We start from the raw sequence: 23007 nt of genomic DNA on the forward strand, positions 1-23007 counted from the left end.
GTGATCGTTGAGAATGAAAGTGTGTGATGTTGTTGTATTGTGTGCATCCATTAATTATCCATAATCTGAGCTTCCGTTGATTTTTGAATGACAACGTGTGTGATTCATGATGGCCCTGGAACTTGGAACAACATTTTTAATGTAACCTTTATTTAACTATTTAACGTAATGTACGTGTGTGTGTGTGTGTGTGTGTGTGTGTGTGTGTGTGTGTGTGTGTGTGTGTGTGAGTGTGAGTGTCAGGAAGGGTGATGGGGCTCAGGAAAATCCAGGACCACATCTTAGTTACACCTTAACATCTACATTTTTTGTAGATATTCAAAATTCTGATCTCTCATCAGGTGGTGTATTGTATCAGTAGTCCTATTGAAGCCCACATCAGGTGGTGTATTGTATCAGTAGTCCTATTGAAGCCCACATCAGGTGGTGTATTGTATCAGCAGGCCTATTGAAGCCCACATCAGGTGGTGTATTGTATCAGTAGTCCTATTGAAGCCCACATCAGGTGGTGTATTGTATCAGTAGTCCTATTGAAGCCCACATCAGGTGGTGTATTGTATCAGTAGTCCTATTGAAGCCCACATCAGGTGGTGTATTGTATCAGTAGTCCTATTGAAGCCCACATCAGGTGGTGTATTGTATCAGTAGTCCTATTGAAGCCCACATCAGGTGGTGTATTGTATCAGTAGTCCTATTGAAGCCCACATCAGGTGGTGTATTGTATCAGTAGTCCTATTGAAGCCCACATCAGGTGGTGTATTGTATCAGTAGTCCTATTGAAGCCCACATCAGGTGGTGTATTGTATCAGCAGGCCTATTGAAGCCCACATCACATTACTTTTCCCACCATGCAGCTAACCTAAACTAACCTAACCTAAACTAACCTAACCTAACCTAACCTAACCTAAACTAACCTAACCTAAACTAACCTAAACTAAACTAACCTAACCTACACTAACCTAAACTAACCTAAACTAAACTAACCTAACCTACACTAACCTTACCTAAACTAACCTAAACTAACCTAAACTAAACTAACCTAACCTACACTAACCTTACCTAAACTAACCTAACCTACACTAACCTAACCTAAACTAAACTAACCTAAACTAACCTAACCAAACCTAAACGTAACTAACCTAACCTAATCTAACCTAAACTAACCTAACCTAACCCTAAACTGTAGGCTACATATTGCACATACTGTGTAGTCTTTTTTGTTATTTTGCAGGCAATAGGGAATGTTTTTAAAATAAGAGCATGGGGCCCCAACACAGTATAATTAAATTACCTGATTGCAAGCTGTCAGTTCTTTAGCATTATGCCTATTACGAAAGTGAAAAAATAAAAAATAAAATAAAATAATAATATATATATATTTTTTCTTTTCTTGCAAAGGTAAAGTGGCGCAGTCAAAAGATATAATTTCTGTTTATGAATTACCATCATGTCTTTAAAGTTGTGGGATAATGAGTTTGTTGAACAGGAAAAATGTCGGCTAAACTCCTTCGCCGCCCTCCCCTTTAAGTAAGATATCCTTGATACATTGCGGAGTAAACTGACCATTACAACAAAGTTGCCGACAGGGATAGTTCTTCCTCTACTGCTCAACCTAAAAAAAACGAGCGATTCAAGAATGTAGACGGTCCATTGGCATAACAACCACGCACATCGAAACACAGCAAAAGGTAATGCATGATTATCATATTATTGGACTAATAGAGTCTCGGAGAGGTGGGCGACATGCCGCAGCATGAGATTGTGAGAGAGCGCTCTTTTTCAATACATTATTTTTTTTCTTCTATAGGACTAATAATGATTTAAATGATCAGTATTATTTATCAATATTGTCGTCATATGTTACTTGTAGAGTTGTGTAGGCCTACCGCAGAATAATTAAATAGATTCTGTGTAATGATTTATTTGACTATTTAAAAAAAAATATATATTACCATGTTTAAGAGTAGCCTATCTTCTGACACCACATGGGCTTGGCATGTGAGCCTATTGTAACATTTCACCCATTATACTATCTATCACCTGTCTGTTTTGCTGTAGGCTATGGGTTTACAGACCCACCCCATTGTAGATTTGCCAGGGGCACATCAGACCCTCTTCATCTTGAGTGGGTTTTGGGGTCTTGGAATCTCTATCTGTTGTATAGTTTCACAGCAGAAACCTGATTGAATCAGTAAGTTATTTGTTAGACAGTGCACCAGCAGAGGACAGAGAGACATCACTGGAATTTCTCATTTAAGATACTAACCAATTTTAGCTCTGTTTTTTTGGAATTGTGTTGAGTGAGATTTATTAATTTAAATTAAAATGTCATGAATGGCTGAATGTTATGTCGTTCAGTGTCAGTGCCAGCTGTAGCAAGGCTCAGATTATAGTTCCTCTATATTCCTCCTGTATGAGTGTCTCAGAGCTGCTTGGGTTAGTCTTTGGTCAGTAGATGGTCAGTGTGACGGACAAAGTTACACTGACCAGAATCATTGACCTCCAGAGCCCTCTCCATCTGTCTATAAATGGACACTACAGCCATCCTTATCTGTGACCCTGTTTTAGGTTTTATATGTGACGTAGTATAGTGTAGCATAGATTTGTAATAGCGTTTCACATGTAATTTTGCTTTGCGTGATGTATTGTTGTCTCTATCTTCTTGCCCTTTGTGCTGTTGTCTGTGCCCAACAATGTTTGTACCATGTTTTGTGCTGCTACCATGTTGTGTTGCTACCATGCTGTTGTCATGTTGTGTTGCTACCATGCTATGTTGTTGTCTTAGGCCTCTCTTTATGTAGTGCTGTGTTGTCTCTCTTGTCGTGATGTGGGTTTTGTCTGTTTATTTTTATCCCAGACCCCGCAAGAGTCTTTTTGCCTTTTGGTAGGCTGTCATTGTAAATAAGAATTTGTTCTTAACTGGCTTCCTCGTTAAATAAAGGTTAAATAAAGTAAAAGTACTTCACACTACGGATCAATACATAACTATTTCCAATTACATTTACTAATCAACAAAACGACTTCAAACCTCCAGAGTTAACATTACATTCACTTTGATTTTCTGTTCTGCTTTCCTTAATTGAAATGCATTCCTGGTGACTACCTCATGAAGCTGGTTGAGAGAATGCCAAGAGTGTGCAAATCTGTCATCAAGTCAAAGCGTGACTACTTTGAAGAATATCAAAAATGAAATACATTTTGAATTGTTTGTCACTTTTTTTTTTGGTTACTACATGAATCCAAATGTGTCATTTCATAGTTTTAATGTCTTCACTATTATTTTACAATGTAGAAAATATTACAAATTAAGAAAACCCCAGGAATGAGTAGGTGTGTCCAAACTTTTGACTGGTACTGTACATCAAAACACAATAATGTTGACATAAAGAACCCTGCCAACTAATATCAACACTTTGTATTTTAGTTCTGGGTCAATTATTTGCCTTTTGTAAGTTTTTAAGAATCATTGCCTTGTAATTCCGTTACCAAAATGAAAGTTCACAGAAGTAACAAGAAAAGGTAGACCTACCAATTAGTTCGTGTTTTTACTGATATCAAATTTGTTATAAATTATTAAAGCTCATAATTCTGTTACGGAATTACTGCAAAATCTGTAATGGAATTACTGCAATTGAATTGGCTACAATGTAACATCATAGTAGTCACAAACCACAGTTGGGTTACCTGCTATTGTCCTCCCTTCCACTGGTATACATGTTCAGCTCATAACGGTTTTCTTTCTGTCATCTGGGGGTCAAAGCAAGACTGGACAACCCCTCCCTCCCTCTCTCTCTCTCTCTCTCTCTCTCTCTCTCTCTTCAATTAAAGTCACCTCTTCCAGCTCTTACTGACACCTACCATGAATCCTACCACCTACCATGAATCCTACCACCTACCCTCTTTCCATTTACTGTAACAAGCATCCTCACCTACTGAGCACCTGCACCGGACGTCCATGGACGTTGAAATTTGGTCAGTCCACCATGGCCGGACCAAATCTGAACTAATCGTAGATGTCTGTTTCATATGTTTGGGCAGCATACTACAGTAGAGTTTCAGTACAATACAGTAGAGCACACTAGAGTACAATGTAGTGTACTGTACTGAACATATCTACTTTACTGTACTCTACTGAGCTCTACTTTGCTGTATTTTGATGACCAAACTTGTGAAACATACACGTCTATGATAGGTTCAGATTTGGTATGGTCCAGAACAACCAAATGTGGTCTTGTTTGGGGGCAGATCTCTTATAATAGTCAATGTGTATAATAATAGCCAAATATGCAAAAGAAGGAAGGATATTGCATATTTCTAGTTTTGTGTACTTATTCAGGATATATCACCATGAAAAGAATAGATATTCGTTATTCATAATTATGCATTTTCTAGTGTAACAACCCATATATTTATTATTTTCAAACTCAAGGTGTCATGTCTGCATAAAGAATGTGGTGTCAGCTATCTTTTGAATCTTCATTTCGGAGCACATATTTAAAGGTTTTTTGGAAAACGTGGTCACAAAAAAAAAAACTGAGGGAGATTTTGCTGTAAGTCTGACTGTTACCAAACTTTGCATCTGCTCATTTCTTCAAGTAAATGTGCTTATGTGACAATTTCTGTGTAAATTGTTCAAAGTAATCCTTGTGCATAGAGTTGTATGGTTTGTTAAACTTTTTAAATCAGTTTTTTTTGTTTGGCATACACTTTTGTTTTTTTAAGTGAAGAATCTGAGCCAAAGCATAATTCCGTTACCTTGGAATTGCCCTCCAGAGCCGCCATGCAAATATACATGATACATTAAAGGGGGCACATTCTAATGATTACAGGAAACTTTGCATTTTAAACATTTTTTTAAATGTATTATCTCTTACATTGTTAGCCCAGAAAATCTGGCATTTTTACAAGCATTTCGCTACACTCAAATTGGTCCCATCTGTGTATGATTTGATTTTGAGGGAGAGAAGAGGTGGATTTGAAAGCATTGGACTGATTGTCATGTGACTGATACTAACTGTAGTCAAATCAAATTGTATTTGTCACATGCGCCGAATACAACAGGTGTAGACCTTAGGAAAATGCTTACTCACAAGCCCTTAACCAACAACGCAGTTTTAAGAAAATACAAAAAAAAAAAAAAGTAAGAGATAAAACTAACATAATAATAATAATAAAGAGCAGCAGTAAAATAACAATGGTGTACAGTAAGTAATGGAGATTGCTGTATACGTCAGAAAGGGATACTTAGGCCTGTCATTTAGGTGTACAGATCTACGTCTCGTACTGCCGTCTCTCCTCCTTCGTAGAGAGACAGGGAGGACACAGATTAACTCCTGATTTATGACTTTCTGGGAGTTTGTCTGTTTGGTTTTTTTACTGCTCTAAGTGGTCGATCTAACCATGTGTGTACAGAAGAAGCTCCTTCCACACTGTGTCTTTTTGTTGTTTTTCCCAAGGAAGAGGGACAGCATGTGCTGGACTAAAACACTGTCTCAGTCAGATGTCTTCGAGAGAGAGAGAGAGAGAGAGAGAGAGAGAGACCAAAATGTGACTGAGCTTGTTAGCTAGTTAGTACACAGGCCTGTACTGTCATCCAGGCAGCGTGGAGGCCATAGCTAGCCTAGCACTGAACAATGACATATTGTGTCTCACAATAGTGCTTCACTGTTATTTATCTACAGCCTACCCCCAACCAGCCAGCCAGCATCCTGTATATAACCCAGAGGCCTGGCCTGCCTGGGTCCTCCCTCCATCCTCTTCCTTTTGGAAAAAAACGTTGGACTTTACCTCTTGTCCGCTTCCGCTAATTGTTTGACTTGATTTACGAGTGGAGAGTTGGAGTTGGGGACATTACGTATCTGGAAGATCATGTTTGAATGGGTTCTTTCCAGATTCATTTAGAGCAGCGGTTCCCAAACTAGGGGTATGATATGAAAATGGGGACGCAAGAGAATTTCCAAAATGTTAAAAGAAGAAATATGTATAAGTACAATACCAGACAAAGGTTTGGACACACCTACTCATTCAAAGGTTTTTCTTTATTTTGACTATTTTCTATAAAATAATAGTGAAGACATCAAAACTATGAAATAACACATATGGAATCATGTAGTAACCAAAAAAGTGTTAAATAAATCAAAAAACATTTTATATTTGAGATTCTTCAAAGTAGCCGCCCTTTGCCGTGATGGCAGATTTGCACACTCTTGGCATTCTCTCAACAAGCTTCATGTGGAATGCTTTTCCAACAGTCTTAAAGGAGTTCCCACATATGCTGAGCACTTGTTGGCTGCTTTTCCTTCACTCTGCGGTCCAACTCATCCCAAACCATTTAAATTGGGTTGAGGTTGGGTGATTGTGGTGGCCAGGTAAACTGATGCAGCACTCCATCACTCACCTTCTTGGTCAAATAGCCCTTACACAGCCTGGAGGTGTGTGTTTGGTCATTGTCCTGTTGAAAAACAAATGATAGTCCCACTAAGTGCAAACCAGATGGGATGGCGTATTGCTGCAGAATGCTGTGGTAGCCATACTGTCTAAGTGTGCCTTGAATCCTAAATAAATCACAGACAGTGTCACCAGCAAAGCAACATCACACCACCTCCTCCATGCTTCATGGTGGGAACCACACATGGGGAGATCCTCCGTTCACCTACTCTTGCGTCTCACAAAGACACCGCGGTTGGAACTCAAAATGTCAATTTTGGTCTCATCAGACAGAAGGACATATTTCCACCAGTCTAATGTCCATTGCTCGTGTTTCTTGGCCCAAGCAAGTCTCTTCTTATTGGTGTCCTTTAGTAGTGGTTTCTTTGCAGCAATTCGACCATGAAGGCCTGATGCACGCAGTCTCCTCTGAACAGTTGATGTTGAGATGTGTCTGTTACTTAAACTCTGTAGTATTTATCTGGACTGAAATCTGAGGTGCAGATAATTGCAGATTTCTGAGAATGGTAACTCTAAGGAACTTATCCTCTATTGCAGAGGTAACTCTGGGTCTTCCTTTCCTGTGGTGGTCCTCATGAGAGCCAATTTTATCATAGCGCTTGATGGTTTTTGTGACTACACTTGAAGAAACTTTAAAAGTTCTTGAAATGTTCCAGATTGACTGACGTTCATATCTTAAACTAGTGATGGACTGTCATTTCTCTTTGTTTGTTTGAGCTGTTCTTGCCATAATATGGACTTAGCCCTATTTGGTAAAGGACCATCTTCTGTATACCAACCCTACCTTGTCACAACACAATTGATTGGCTCAAACACATTAAGAAGGAAAGAAATTCCACAAATTAAGACGAGTGAGTTGGTGTGTCCACACTTTTGACTGGTTCTGTATATATACAGTGCATACGGAAAGTATTCAGACCCCTTGACTTTTTCCACATTTTGTTACGTTACAGCCTTATTCTAAAATTGATTAAATCATTTCCCCCCCTCAATCTACACACAATAACCCATAATGACAAAGCAAAAACAGGTTTTTAGCCATTTTTGCAAATGTATATAAAAAAAACAACTGAAATATCACATTTACATAAGTATTCAGACCCTTTACTCAGTACTTTGTTGAAGCACCTTTAGCAGCGATTACAGCCTTGAGTCTTCTTGGGTATGACGCTACAAGCTTGGCACACCTGTATTTGGGCAGTGGTGGAAACAGTATCAATTGTCATACTTGTGTTAAAGTACAGATACCTTAACAGAAAATGACTCAAGTAAAAGTCACCCAAATACTACATGAGTAAAAGTTAAAAAAAAGTTTTTAGTTCTAAATATAGTTAAGTACCAAAAATAAAGTATAAATAATTTCAAATGTCCTATATTAAGCAAAGCAGAAGGCAACATTGTCTTGCTTTTTAAAATGTACAGATAGCCAGGGGTACACTCCAGCACTCAGACATAATTTATAAATGATGCATTTTGTGTTTAGTGAGTCTGCCAGATCAAAAGCAGTAGGGATGACCATTTGTTCTGTTGATAAGTGTGTGAATAGGACCATTTTCCTGTCCTGCTAAACACTCAACATGTAACGAGTACTTTTGGGTGTCAGGGAAAATGTATGGAGTAAAAAGTACATTATTTTATTTAGGAATGTAGTAAAGTAAAAGTTGTCAAAAATATAAATAGTACAGACCCCAAAAAACTACTTAAGTAGTACTTTAAAGTGTTTTTACTGAAGTACTTTACACCACTGTAGTTAGGGAGTTTCTACCATTATTCTCTGTAGATCCTGTCAAGTTCTTACAGGTTGGATGGGGAGCGTCGCTGCACAACTACTTTCAGGTCTCTCCAGAGATATATGACCGGGTTCAAGTCTGGGATCAGGTCGGCCCACTCAAGGACATTCAGAGACTTGTCCCGAAGCCACTCCTGCGTTGTCTTGGCTGTGTGCTTAGGGTTGTTGCCCTGTTGGAAGTTGAACCTTCACCCCAGTCTGAGGTCTTGAGCGCTCTGGAGCAGGTTTTCATCAAGGATCTCTCTGTACTTTGCTCTGCTCATCTTTCCCTCGATCCCGACTAGTCTCCCAGTCCCCAAATACATCCCCATGTCATAATGCTGCCACCACCATGCTTCACCGTAGGGATGGTGCCAGATTTCCTCCAGACGTGACACTTGTCATTCAGGCCAAAAAGTTCAATCTTGGTTTCATCAGATCAGAGAATCTTGTTTCTCATCGTCTGAGAGTCTCGGAGCTCTACGGACAATTCCTTCGACCTCATGGCTTAGTGCATGTCAGAGAAAAAAACATCTACTGTTGGCCCTTATATAGACAGGTGCATTTCCAAATCATGTCCAATCAATTTAATTTACCACAGGTGGACTCCAATCAAGTTGTAGAAACATCTCAAGGATGATCAATCGAAACAGGATGCACCTGAGCTAAATTTCGAGTCTCATAGCAGGGAATAATTATGTCAATAAGGTAAACCTGTTTTTGCTTTGTCATTATGGGGTATTGTGTGTAGATTGAAAAAATGTATATATTTAATCCATTTTAGAATAAGGCTGTAACGTAACAAAATGTGGGAAAGGGAAGGGGTCTGAATATTTTCCAAATGCACTGTATACTGCATTATAATATTGTCTATATCTCAGTCATTATAATGTGGTTACCCTTAAATCTAAATAAAACATTTTCAAATCTAAAAGCTAAAATTAAACCGGAGAGTGCCCTTAAGATCATGGGAAAAGGCCACACTTGAATCATTCCCACGGTGAATGACTAGACCAGCTTCGCTATGAAACCACACCATATTGCAGAGACGTTGACATTACCAGGCAGCTGCAAATGGTTTGGTAAAAACAATGTGTGGAGAGGCAGAGGCACAGAAACTCACATCAATACCTTTTTTTAGATAAAACTGTTCAACAAAGAATTGATTCTATTGCTAGAAATCAAGAGGAAACTGACTGAACCACTGAACTCCCCAGCTCATGCTCTCCAAATGGACGTTAGCTGTGAGGGCCGAGATACACATGTATTGACTTCTGTTCGCTACACCTGTCTGGGGGTTTTCATTCACCAGGATATATTGTTCTGTCTCACGATTCACGAACATGAAACGGCACTGGGGATGTTCAGTGGGCTGCGTGGCTGTATTGATGAAAAACAGATTCTATATGGGATGTTCAGTGGGCTGCGTGGCTGTATTGATGAAAAACAGATTCCATATAGGATGTTCAGTGGGCTGCGTGGCTGTATTGATGAAAAACAGATTCCATATGGGATGTTCAGTGGGCTGCGTGGCTGTATTGATGAAAAACAGATTCCATATGGGATGTTCAGTGGGCTGCGTGGCTGTATTGATGAAAAACAGATTCCATATGGGATGTTCAGTGGGCTGCGTGGCTGTATTGATGAAAAACAGATTCCATATGGGATCGAATGCTGGGCTTTTGCACAGATGGGGATCCATCTAGGGCGGGTTGGTGGGCAGGACTTTGCACTCTAGTTATGAATATGTCTCCATCTGTCATATACACCCACTGTAGTGGATACACCCACTGTAGTGGATACACCCACTGTAAGTGATACACCCGCTGTAAGTGATACACCCGCTGTAAGTGATACACCCGCTGTAGTGGATACACCCGCTGTAATGGATACACCCGCTGTAGTGGATACACCCGCTGTAGTGGATACACCCGCTGTAGTGGATACACCCACTGTAATGGATACACCCACTGTAAGTGATACACTCACTGTAGTGGATACACCCACTGTAGTGGATACACCCACTGTAGTGGATACACCCACTGTAATGGATACACCCACTGTAGTGGATACACCCACTGTAATGGATACACCCACTGTAGTGGATACACCCACTGTAGTGGATACACCCACTGTAATGGATACACCCGCTGTAATGGATACACTCACTGTAATGGATACACCCACTGTAATGGAAACACCCACTGTAATGAATACACTCACTGTAATGGATACACCCGCTGTAATGAATACACCCACTGTAATGGATACACCCACTGTAGTGGATACACCCACTGTAGTGGATACACTGAGAGCAACTGGCGGCAAAAGAGCTGAGTACAGAACTCAGAGAAATATTGAAGTAGTTTACAACTGAATTTACCTGCATCAAACTACATCCACTGCATCCACCTGTTAACAAAACTATGTGGAGACAGTGGGGATTTTAGCATGTAAATCTTGGTAGGGAAAACTCCCCAAAAATGTTTTAGATACATGCCAGCAAAACCACTACACAATACATGAATTGTGCTGTAACAGTGACAAACGGTGCTCACAAACTGTTAGGGCCTAGATAAGTCTGTCCCAACAGCAGAGTCCCAACACTTTACCACTGTTACACCTGGCTATCATCGGAGCCTTGTCTGTCAGTGAAACCGTTCATTTAGCCTCATTTACTGCCTTTTAAAAAAACATAGCTGATATGGCTGACTTGCTTAAACAAATGTGGTTTCTGCTGACAATTGAGATGTACAAACTATGGCATAAGGGGACGACAAGCAGACAACAGGAAATCCATAATTTGGATTCAGACAATGAGCGAGCTAGGATGGACGTAGTTAATATAACTATTTGTTCAGCACTTTTGAAATGTACAGCGACAGAATTCAGAACATGGGCCGTTCTTACAGTATTCTGCCTGTTCACCAAGTCAGAACCGTAGGGTAATTAGAGGGGGCGTATAAGCAGACAATGAAAGCTCGTACAATATTTGATGACATTTCTCTAAAACAGACTATAGGCTACATGTGCACCACCAAGTCAGAACAGGAGGCTAAGTTATGAGGGGTAAAGGGACCAAATTATCAGGGTAAGGCACATGGGTTACTAACAGCTTATTACACAACATACACTTAGTATTACTTTCTTAGCTACAGTATACACATATCTCCCTGGGATATTAAATCATTTATGTAGCAGCATACAATACATTTTTGGACTCCCCTTGTGCTCACTTGAACAGGAAGTTGGTGAGGCGGTCCTTGGGGGCAAATTATGTCATCAAAGTGGGGGAAAAAACGTTTTATTCATGACATCAGGGATCTTCCGGTCGAAGCTCTAGAAAGAGGCCTGAGTTCCAGACTTGGAATTCTGAGTTGGATGACTGTTCCTCTTCATATGACAAGGTTTGAAAAGGATTTGCCAGTAGATTGTCGATGTGACTTATGATGATAACTGCTTGCTAGCTAAGATTTTGAAAGTATGATGTTGACATGATCAGTCCAATCACAGCTACGGTAGATATAACGTGATTTGACGTAATTTTATCTGTTGCCAGTGACCTTGAGCCTTCTCGGAAGGGCACTTCTAATGTAACTCTATGGCAGCACCCACTGGTGGAAAAAGTACCCAATTGTCATACTTGTGTAAAAGTAGAGATACCTTAACAGAAAATGACTCAAGTAAAAGTCACAAAAGTATTTGGTTTTAAATATACTTAAGTATCAAAAGTAAATATAATTGCTAAAATGTACTTAAGTATCAAAAATAAAACTAAGTATAAATAATTTCAATTTCCTTATATTAAGCAAACCAGACGACATGATTTTCTGTTTTTTTTATTTAGTTACGCATAGCTAGGGGCACACTGCAACACTCAGACATCATTTACAAACAAAACATTTGTGTTTAGTGTTTAGTGAGTCCAAGGGAAGGGGGTGTGGTTATGAGAAGCAGTAGGGTATGTTCTCTTGATAAATGTGTAAAATTGGACCATTTTTCCTGTCAAAATGTCACGAGTACTTTTGGGTGTCAGTGAAAATGTATGGAGTAAAAACTAAATTTTCTTTAGGAAGTGAATTAAAAGTAAAAATTGTCAAAAATATATATATATAGTAAAGTACAGATGTAAAAAAAACTACTTAAGTAGTATTTTAAAGTATTTTTACTTAAGTACTTTACACCACTAGCAGCACCCAAGGGGCTTGAATTTTCGGCTCTACCCTTAGACTTGGCGGTGACCTAGTTTCCCCATGAGTGACAGAACACTGAGCCAATCACGGTGCAACTAGAGAACATTACCCTATGCTCCATGTTTTCGCTGGCTGCTCCACCACCAAAGAAAGCACTGAGCTAGGCTGAAACACCTACATTTTGGAGCTGCCTTACTCAAGAAAGCAAAAAAGAGACCATGTTTGTATGCAGCTTTATCAACTCAATTATTTCTTTTTTACATTTTCATAGCATGACCATGTTCTTTCACACCGTGGCTTGGTGGTTATCGAGGGGGAACAATGGATATAAAAAAAGTAAATACAGACTTGGTTGATTTTCTGTGTAATGAAAAATAAAATGTCTGCTTGCCTATGTAACAGACATATTTGGGAAACTGAACAAACTGAATGCAAGCATGCAGGGAAAATACAAAAACATTCTACAGACGAGTGACCGAATCAGTGTATCCAGAGAAAATCATTGTTATTGGAGAGTCTTTCAAAAGTGAACCATGTCCCCTTCCCTTGGCATGGCATGTTTCCAACAGACAACAACATCAGTAAGTGCTACACCAGTGATGACTGCTCAACTCCAACGGTTCCAAGAGCACTTTGGAACCTACATCCAAATCCGTTTGACTCAGTTGACATGCCCGTATGTGAAATCGGACAGCTGATCGAGCTGTCATATGACCGAATGCATTCACGGGTCATTGCTGAGGGGTTTTGGTTCCTGACTGAAAGGGAATAAATACCCTGCTGTCTTTCTCTGAGCATTAATGCTGCGTTCAAGACAACTGGGAACTCTGGGGGGGGGGGGGGGGAAACGAGCTCCGACTGGGAATAATCTTTTTGAACGGTTATCCAACTCGGAAACGTAGTGGTGCTCATGGGCCATTGGAGATTAACATTACAAAACAAGTTGGAAATTGCAAATTCAGCAATAAGGGGTTTGGAAGGAATTAGTGCAAGCGTTGCAAAGCAATCACTATTTTGCTTCCCCTGCGATTCGGGGGAGAGGGTGTGTGGTCCAAGTCTGGGTTTAAGGTTCTCTTTACCAGCTTAAAAGAATAAACATTCACATGCAACACCATGGGCCATAAAAGGATTGAATACATTGGCCATGCTGTCAATCCAGCATGACTTCTGTGCGTTCAAGACAACTTGGAACTCTGAAAAAGATTTTGCTCTGACTGGGGAAATATATTTTTGAACAGTCATCCAACTGGGAATTCCAACTCAGGAACTCTGGCCTCTAGAAAGAGCTCTGACTTTCTGACCTAAAGATCACTGACATCATGATTTGATCTCGTATTTTTACGAGTTCCCAGGTGTCTTGAAAGCACCATAAAACTCATGGTACCCTTCGCCTGCTCATATCTGTGTGAAGCTGGATTCAGTGCTCTTGTCTGCATTAAAACCAAATATCGATCCAGGTAGGATGTGACAGCAGAGATGAGGTGCTCACTGTCGACCACGCCCCCTGACTTTGAGAAGCTCCGACCCGACATAATGCCACACCCATCTCATTAGTGCTGGTGAGATAAGATGAATTGCTAGACTAATATGCAATTGACTGTCACAGCCCCACATTAAAAGTATGTGATGGTGAGTTGAGAAGACAATCAGAAGTACTTTTTAGAATGTTTTTCAATTGACTGTCATAGCCCCAAATATAAAAGTACATACTTTTTTTCACATGGTTGGGGTCGTGAGAATTTTCAGATATCAAAATGGGGTTGTGGGCCAAAAAAAGTTTGAACCACTGAGGTTTGATCCACTGAGGCATATTGTATCTTTTCTTTCACAATGTTGTTGAGTCCCTTTCCATGTAACTTCCTGTTTACCTAGGGTGATGTCATCATGAAGACTAACGTCAGACTGTTAAGGGGGACAGTACGGTTGTTGTTGTTCTTTACATTCAGACCACTAGAACATACCAGTGAATCAGTTACAGCCTTCTCGGTCGCTGTTATTTTGCCAATCAACCCACACTGCAATGAGACATGCTTGATTTTGCAAAGCATTACTTCGTGGTAACATAATGAATTGAATTCCATAAGAAAAAGAGTCCTGCCAATCTCTCTGTAATGTAAGTGTTACCAGGGACTGGATTTGTGGTCAGAACTCATGGTGCCTAGCTGTTAACATGGCTTAGTTGCAATTAAGAACAAATGAACCCAGTAAGTCTGTCAAGATATTAATTTGTTCAGATGCTTTTATGTAAAGCAATTTACATTTGTCCAAGCTAATGTCAGACAGAGAGACACCAACAAGCTCTGAGAAACGATTGACTCTGTACTGTAAACAGAGTCCTGAACAGGACAACTTGAAATAGAATTTTAGTTGTCTAAAAGTAACCACATGACCACTACTGGAAAAGGGGTTACTGTCATGACCTCTTCATGCAGACAGAAGGTCTCACTAAGACTGTTTTGGAGCTGCATGTTGTCTTGTGTGAGACGTCATAAGGTCTGTAACAATGAAGGACATTTTAGATTTGTGTGAATGATGCAAACTGTCTGTCACTGGGTGTAAAAATGAAAAGCTGATTCATTGCATAATGCGCTGAGAGTTTGAAATATACTTTAAAGTCACACTCTGTGAGATGGTTCACCCCCCCCCCCCCCAAAAAAAACAAAAAAACAATGATCATGTTAGTTTTGAATGACAGCATTTTTTGATAAAGATCATTTGAAATCAGGGGAGGCCATTTTGTTCCTCCCTTCCCACCCCTCTTTCAGTACAGTAGCCTGACATACTGATGTTATGGGAACTGAAAATAATTCAGCTGCTGTCACAGATTACCATCATCCTACCACCTCTCCTAGCCTACAACACTTCAGTTTACTGTCATCCTACCACCTCTCCTAGCCTACAACACTTCAGATTACCATCATCCTACCACCTCTCCTAGCCTACAACACTTCAGATTACCATCATCCTACCACCTCTCCTAGCCTACAACACTTCAGTTTACTGTCATCCTACCACTGGAGGAGGTTGTGGCGTCTCTGTTTTCCTCCAGTGTATGAGGGACAGCTGTATCCTGTGTTTTATGTAGCTCTGACAGAGCCCAGATCTCTAGCCCAGATAAATACTATGGGCAGGGGAGAAGAGGAGAGAGATGAAGACTATTGAATGGGAGAGAGATGAAGCAAAGGCCTGATTTTGGTTTGTTTGTTGCAGGTGAAACAGGAACTACATTCAGGTTATTTAAAACTGACTAGGCACTGTAAAAAAAAAAATCCCCATGTCTTGTCGGGAGTTGACTATTAAAGATACTGTATCTAGTGATTCAACATAACTCCCTGTTCCTCTTCATAATCTCAGTGTTCCCTTCAGATCTCTCCTCTTCTGTTAATCTCAGTGATCAGCAGCTCTCTCTCCTTCTCTCCTGCTGAACGCGGCCAGTCTGAGAATGTCCAATTACTGCTGAGTTGCTTCATCTACAATCCTCCCCCAGCCATCACCCCTTCGGCCTTACATGGAGGGGACTTGGAAGCAGTTTTGGGGAGTAGTGAACCACATGTTGTTCAACTAGTAGGTTATCTATATTTAGCAGTAGCTTGGTGGATGTTTTACTATATTTAGCAGTAGCTTGGTGGATGTTTAACTATATTTAGAAGTAGCTTGGTGGATGTTTAACTATATTTAGGAGTAGCTTGGTGGATGTTTAACTATATTTAGCAGTAGCTTGGTGGATGTTTAACTATATTTAGGAGTAGCTTGGTGGATGTTTAACTATATTTAGCAGTAGCTTGGTGGATGTTTAACTATATTTAGCAGTAGCTTGGTGGATGTTTAACTATATTTAGCAGTAGCTTGGTGGATGTTTAACTATATTTAGCAGTAGCTTGGTGGATGTTTAACTATATTTAGCAGTAGCTTGGTGGATGTTTAACTATATTTAGGAGTAGCTTGGTGGATGTTTAACTATATTTAGCAGTAGCTTGGTGGATGTTTAACTATATTTAGCAGTAGCTTGGTGGATGTTTATCTATATTTAGCAGTAGCTTGGTGGACGTTTAACGATATTTAGCAGTAGCTTGGTGGTAGTTGAACTAAATTCTAATCAGTAGTTCATTACTGTTTTACCATGTAGCGGTGTAGCTAACTACTGGAACTACACACTACTGTTTTACCATGTAGTGGTGTAGCTAACTACCCACTACTGTTTTACCATGTAGCGGTGTAGCTAACTACTGGAACTACACACTACTGTTTTACCATGTAGCGGTGTAGCTAACTACCCACTACTGTTTTACCATGTAGTGGTGTAGCTAACTACTGGAACTACACACTACTGTTTTACCATGTAGCGGTGTAGCTAAGTACTGGAACTACACACTACTGTTTTACCATGTAGCGGTGTAGCTAACTACTAGAACTACACACTACTGTTTTACCATGTAGCGGTGTAGCTAACTACTGGAACTACACACTACTGTTTTACCATGTAGCGGTGTAGCTAACTACTGGAACTACTCACTACTGTTTTACCATGTAGCGGTGTAGCTAACTACTGGAACTACCCACAACTGTTTTACCATGTAGTGGTGTAGCTAACTACTGGAACTACACACTACTGATTTACCGTGTAGCTAACTACTGGAACAACTCACTACTGTTTTACCATGTAGCGGTGTAGCTAACTACTGGAACTACACTACTGTTTTACCATGTAGCGGTGTAGCTAACTACCCACTACTGTTTTACCATGTAACGGTGTAGCTAACTACTGGAACTACCCACTACTGTTTTACCATGTAGCGGTGTAGCTAACTACTGGAACTACACACTACTCTTTTAGCAATAATTGTCTTTATTTTTTGGCATCAGACCTTCCTAATTCTCACTTAAAACATTTGTTGTTGTGTTTAATAGGCTGAATTACACATTCTGTTAACATCTCACTCCAGATCTGTTCTTGCAATTTGTATTCTATGACATTTTAGATTTAGATATGATAATGTATCACATAGTAGTTTGACAAAGTAACTTATCCTAGTAAACTATATTTTTCTTAAGGGTAGATTTAGTATGGCTTCTTCCAGTGTGAAGTAATTGGTAGCTTGGTAAACTATTTTCAGAGTAGCTTCCCCAACACTGGTAGGTAGCCACACAAACACAGAGGAAGTGTGCTGTAGGATGTATTTCTGCCTGAAAATCCCTCATTGGCCTTGTGTGGAGGAAGGAGGACGCCATTGGGCCTTGTGTGGAGGGAGGAGGACGCCATTGGTCCTTGTGTGGAGGGAGGAGGACGCCATTGGGCCTTGTGTGGAGGGAGGAGGACGCCATTGGGCCTTGTGTGGAGGGAGGAGGACGCCATTGGGCCTTTTTTGGAGGGAGGAGGACGCCATTGGGCCTTGTGTGGAGGGAGGAGGACGCCATTGGGCCTTGTGTGGAGGGAGGAGGACGCCATTGGGCCTTGTGTGGAGGGAGGAGGACGCCATTGGGCCTTGTGTGGAGGGAGGAGGACGCCATTGGGCCTTTTTTGGAGGGAGGAGGACGCCATTGGGCCTTGTGTGGAGGGAGGAGGACGCCATTGGGCCTTGTGTGGAGGGAGGAGGACGCCATTGGGCCTTGTGTGGAGGGAGGAGGACGCCATTGGCCTTGTGTGGAGGGAGGAGGACGCCATTGGGCCTTGTGTGGAGGAAGGAGGACGCCATTGGGCCTTGTGTAGAAGGAGGAGGATGCCATTGGGCCTTGTGTGGAGGAAGGAGGACGCCATTGGGCCTTGTGTGGAGGGAGGAGGATGCCATTGGGCCTTGTGTGGAGGGAGGAGGATGCCATTGGGCCTTGTGTGGAGGGAGGAGGATGCCATTGGGCCTTGTGTGGAGGGAGGAGGACGCCATTGGGCCTTGTGTGGAGGGAGGAGGACGCCATTGGTCCTTGTGTGGAGGGAGGAGGACGCCATTGGGCCTTGTGTGGAGGGAGGAGGACGCCATTGGGCCTTGTGTGGAGGGAGGAGGACGCCATTGGGCCTTTTTTGGAGGGAGGAGGACGCCATTGGGCCTTGTGTGGAGGGAGGAGGACGCCATTGGGCCTTGTGTGGAGGGAGGAGGACGCCATTGGGCCTTGTGTGGAGGGAGGAGGACGCCATTGGGCCTTGTGTGGAGGAAGGAGGACGCCATTGGGCCTTGTGTAGAAGGAGGAGGATGCCATTGGGCCTTGTGTGGAGGAAGGAGGACGCCATTGGGCCTTGTGTGGAGGGAGGAGGATGCCATTGGGCCTTGTGTGGAGGGAGGAGGATGCCATTGGGCCTTGTGTGGAGGGAGGAGGATGCCATTGGGCCTTGTGTGGAGGGAGGAGGACGCCATTGGGCCTTGTGTGGAGGGAGGAGGACGCCATTGGGCCTTGTGTGGAGGGAGGAGGACGCCATTGGGCCTTGTGTGGAGGGAGGAGGACGCCATTGGGCCTTGTGTGGAGGGAGGAGGACGCCATTGGGCCTTTTTTGGAGGGAGGAGGACGCCATTGGGCCTTGTGTGGAGGGAGGAGGACGCCATTGGGCCTTGTGTGGAGGGAGGAGGACGCCATTGGCCTTGTGTAGAAGGAGGAGGATGCCATTGAACATACTGTACACGCACAGTAATCTTGCCACTTCTCTTCCTCTGTTCTGACTTGCATTCGGCAACCAAGCAGAAGTTGTGGTCTGGGTCTTACGTTGGTATGTCACACTTCCTTTTTGCTGGTAGTTTAATGAGTGAAAGGAGTTCATCTGCATCTTTGTAATCTGGTCAAATTGTTAGGTACATCTAGGTTAATAATTCTGTCAGGTTGCTAATTCAGTTCGATAACAGCCGCCATGTTGCGGTTACATCGCAGCCAGGTATCCATCACAATACCTTTTGCAGTGCGAAGTGGGATAGGAGGGACAATATCCTCTCACCCATTTCCCTCCCTCCCTCGCTCCCTCCTGCTCACAGCACCAGACCTGGGTTCAAATACGATTTACAATCTTTCAAATACTTCATCTGTGCTTGATTGAGATTATCTAGCTAAATGGACAAATAGATCAGTCCCAAAACTGTAACCTCTGTCCATCTGGTTCTCGAAGCAAGCTAGAGAAAATGCTCAAAGTATTTATTTAATTGATTTGAAATAGTATTTGAAACCAGGTCTGCTCTCGTCACAGAACCGGAGCCCTGTGTTTTCTCTGTGTGTATCAGTGGGCTGGAGGCAAAGGTTAACCTACAGAGTGGAGACAGAGGAAGAGAAGGATGTGACTTATAGACCTCTTTCAGGATTTTGCCTCCCATTCCCCTGCTCCCTGCTCTCTGCTCCCTGCTCCCTGCTCCCATTCCCCTGCTCCCTGCTCTCTGCTCCCTGCTCCCTGCTCCCATTCCCCTGCTCCCTGCTCTCTGTTCCCTGCTCCATGCTCCCTGCTCCCATTCCCCTGCTGCCTGCTCCCTGCTCCCTGCTCCCTGCTGCCTGCTCCCTGCTCCCTGCTGCCTGCTCCCTGCTCCCTGCTGCCTGCTCCCTGCTGCCTGCTGCCTGCTCCCTGCTGCCTGCTCCCTGCTGCCTCCTCCCTCCTCCCTGCTGCCTGCTGCCTGCTGCCTGCTCTCTGCTCCCTGCTGCCTCCTCCATGCTCCCTGCTCCCATTCCCCTGCTGCCTGCTCCCTGCTCCCTGCTCCCTGCTGCCTGCTCCCTGCTCCCTGCTGCCTGCTCCCTGCTGCCTGCTCCCATTCCCCTGCTCCCTGCTCCCATTCCCCTGCTCCCTGCTCCCATTCCCCTGCTCCCTGCTGCCTGCTCCCTGCTCCCTGCTGCCTGCTCCCTGCTCCCTGCTGCCTGCTCCCTGCTCCCTGCTGCCTGCTCCCTGCTGCCTGCTGCCTCCTCCCTGCTCCCATTCCCCTGCTCCCTGCTCCCATTCCCCTGCTCCCTGCTGCTTCCTCCCTGCTCCCTGCCGACTCCTCACTGCTGCCTGCTGCCTCCTCCATGCTCCCTGCTCCCATTCCATTGTTCCCTGTTGCCTGCTCCCTGCTCTCTGCTCCCTGCTCCCATTCCCCTGCTGCCTGCTGCCTGCTCCCTGCTGCCTGCTCTTTGCTCCCTGCTGCCTCCTCCATTCTCCCTGCTCCCATTCCCCTGCTCCCTGCTGCCTCCTCCCTGCTCCCTGCTGCCTGCTCCCTGCTCTCTGCTCTCTGCTCCCATTCCCCTGCTCCCTGCTCTCTGCTCCCTGCTCCCTGCTCCCATTCCCCTGCTCCCTGCTCTCTGCTCTCTGCTCTCTGCTCCCATTCCCCTGCTCCCTGCTGCCTGCTCTCTGCTCTCTGCTCCCATTCCCCTGCTCCCTGCTGACTGCTCCCTGCTGCCTTACTACAGACTGAGGACTAGTTCTCCTTCCTTATTGTTCAATGGTGAGAGACCACCCTTTTCACACTATTGTGCCTATCCAACTCAACCCAAACCTGACTGGATGCATAACAAGGCCAGCCCAGTACAGGCCAGCCCAGTACAGTTGGGCTCTGCACGGCATGCCTCAGTAATGTATAAATGATATGAGTATGGCTGCCATCAGACCCTACTCTACTTGTTAAAGTAGAACTACACTTTAGTTCAAAGATAGTTCCTACAGCCATCTGTAGCTCTGTTGGAAGTCTTTACATTCTGATCTGGCGCCCATAACTAATTTAATAGGAATCTGTCTTAATCTGTCCAAGGCCTCATAAATTACTATTTTCTATCCTAAACTCTATTCGAACGTGTGTTATGTGTTGTGCTGTGTGCCTCCCCCTCACAAGGCTGGCAAACTGCCCCAGTCAGCCTTGAGATTCTCTTTAGTTCTGACTAGGTTCTCACCCACAGGGACACCCACTCCAAACCTGGGTTCAAATACTATTTTAAATCATTTCAAATACTTTATCTGTGCTCGATTTGAGCTTGTTTAGCTTCATAAACAATAGAATAGTCCCATAACTGCAAAACCTACCCATTATGGGACTCCAGGCAGGCTAGAGCAAATGGTCAAGGTATTTGAACGATTTCAAATGGTATTTGAAACCAGGTCTAACACACACACACACACACACACACACACACACACACACACACACACACACACACACACACACACACACACACACACACACACACACCAAGCTTTTTCAGGAAGTGTTTCTACCAAGGCTTTCAAAGAGCTGTGCCCACAAATCTGACATACAATACAACAGCCTGCAGCTAGGGAGGGGTATCCCTGGACACTCTGTTTGTTGCTGCTCTTTCTCCATTACTTTTATCATTTAGATTATTGAATACATGTTGAATAAGAATAAACTTTCAAATGGTGCCTTGTCGTCAACTAAGTGGTACACACCTTCAATGAATTTTCAGAATTCATCAAATAATTGCAGTTTTCACATGTTACCTTATTAGATTTTTCTCATGCGTCTGTGTGTTGTCTATTCATCTCTTAGATGCTACTTCCTTCTCCCTGGTCTGCTGGTGCCATAACCCCCTACTTCCTTCTCCCTGGTCAACTGGTGCCGTAACTTCCTTCTTCCTGGTCAGCTGGTGCCATAACCTCTACTTCCTTCTCCCTGGTCAGCTGGTGCCATAACCTCTACTTCCTTCTTCCTGGTCAGCTGGTGCCATAACCTCTACTTCCTTCTCCCTGGTCAGCTGGTGCCATAACCTCTAATTCCTTCTCCCTGGTCAGCTGGTGCCATAACCTCTACTTCCTTCTCCCCGGTCAGCTGGTGCCATAACCTCTACTTCCTTCTCCCTGGTCAGCTGGTGCCATAACCTCTACTTCCTTCTCCCTGGTCAGCTGGTGCCATAACCCCCTACTTCCTTCTCCCTGGTCAGCTGGTGCCATAACCCCTACTTCCTTCTTCCTGGTCAGCTGGTGCCATAACCCCTACTTCCTTCTTCCTGGTCAGCTGGTGCCATAACCCCTACTTCCTTCTCCCTGGTCAGCTGGTGCCATAACCCCCTACTTCCTTCTCCCTGGTCAGCTGGTGCCATAACCTCTACTTCCTTCTCCCTGGTCAGCTGGTGCCATAACCCCCTACTTCCTTCTCCCTGGTCAGCTGGTGCCATAACCCCCTACTTCCTTCTCCCTGGTCAGCTGGTGCCATAACCCCCTACTTCCTTCTCCCTGGTCAGCTGGTGCCATAACCCCCTACTTCCTTCTCCCTGGTCAGCTGGTGCCATAACCCCTACTTCCTTCTCCCTGGTCTGCTGGTGCCATAACCCCCTACTTCCTTCTCCCTGGTCTGCTGGTGCCATAACCCCCTACTTCCTTCTCCCTGGTCAACTGGTGCCGTAACTTCCTTCTTCCTGGTCAGCTGGTGCCATAACCTCTACTTCCTTCTTCCTGGTCAGCTGGTGCCATAACCCCCTACTTCCTTCTCCCTGGTCAGCTGGTGCCATAACCCCCTACTTCCTTCTCCCTGGTCAGCTGGTGCCATAACCTCTACTTCCTTCTCCCTGGTCAGCTGGTGCCATAACCTCTACTTCCTTCTCCCTGGTCAGCTGGTGCCATAACCCCCTACTTCCTTCTCCCTGGTCAGCTGGTGCCATAACCCCCTACTTCCTTCTCCCTGGTCAGCTGGTGCCATAACCCCCTACTTCCTTCTCCCT

At 43.5% G+C, this 23007-nt stretch overlaps 1 protein-coding gene across 3 annotated transcripts in view; it reads left to right on the top strand.

Annotated features, from left to right (window-relative positions):
* Positions 1 to 1555: 1555 nt before the first annotated feature.
* Positions 1556 to 23007, top strand: part of LOC106604143 (arf-GAP with Rho-GAP domain, ANK repeat and PH domain-containing protein 3) — a 64417-nt gene continuing 42965 nt past the window's right edge. For 2 of the 3 annotated variants that reach the window (XM_045717838.2, XM_082975016.1), the window contains exon 1: positions 1556 to 1688. The gene's annotated coding sequence lies outside the window, so the exon portion shown is untranslated. Of the gene's footprint in view, positions 1689 to 22621; positions 22708 to 23007 lie in introns of those variants that run through there. The other variant, XM_082975015.1, reaches the window with a different exon arrangement.

The sequence above is a fragment of the Salmo salar genome, chromosome 05 (genome assembly GCF_965601325.2).
Source record: "Salmo salar chromosome 05, fSalSal1, whole genome shotgun sequence".
Lineage (NCBI taxonomy): Eukaryota > Metazoa > Chordata > Actinopteri > Salmoniformes > Salmonidae > Salmo > Salmo salar.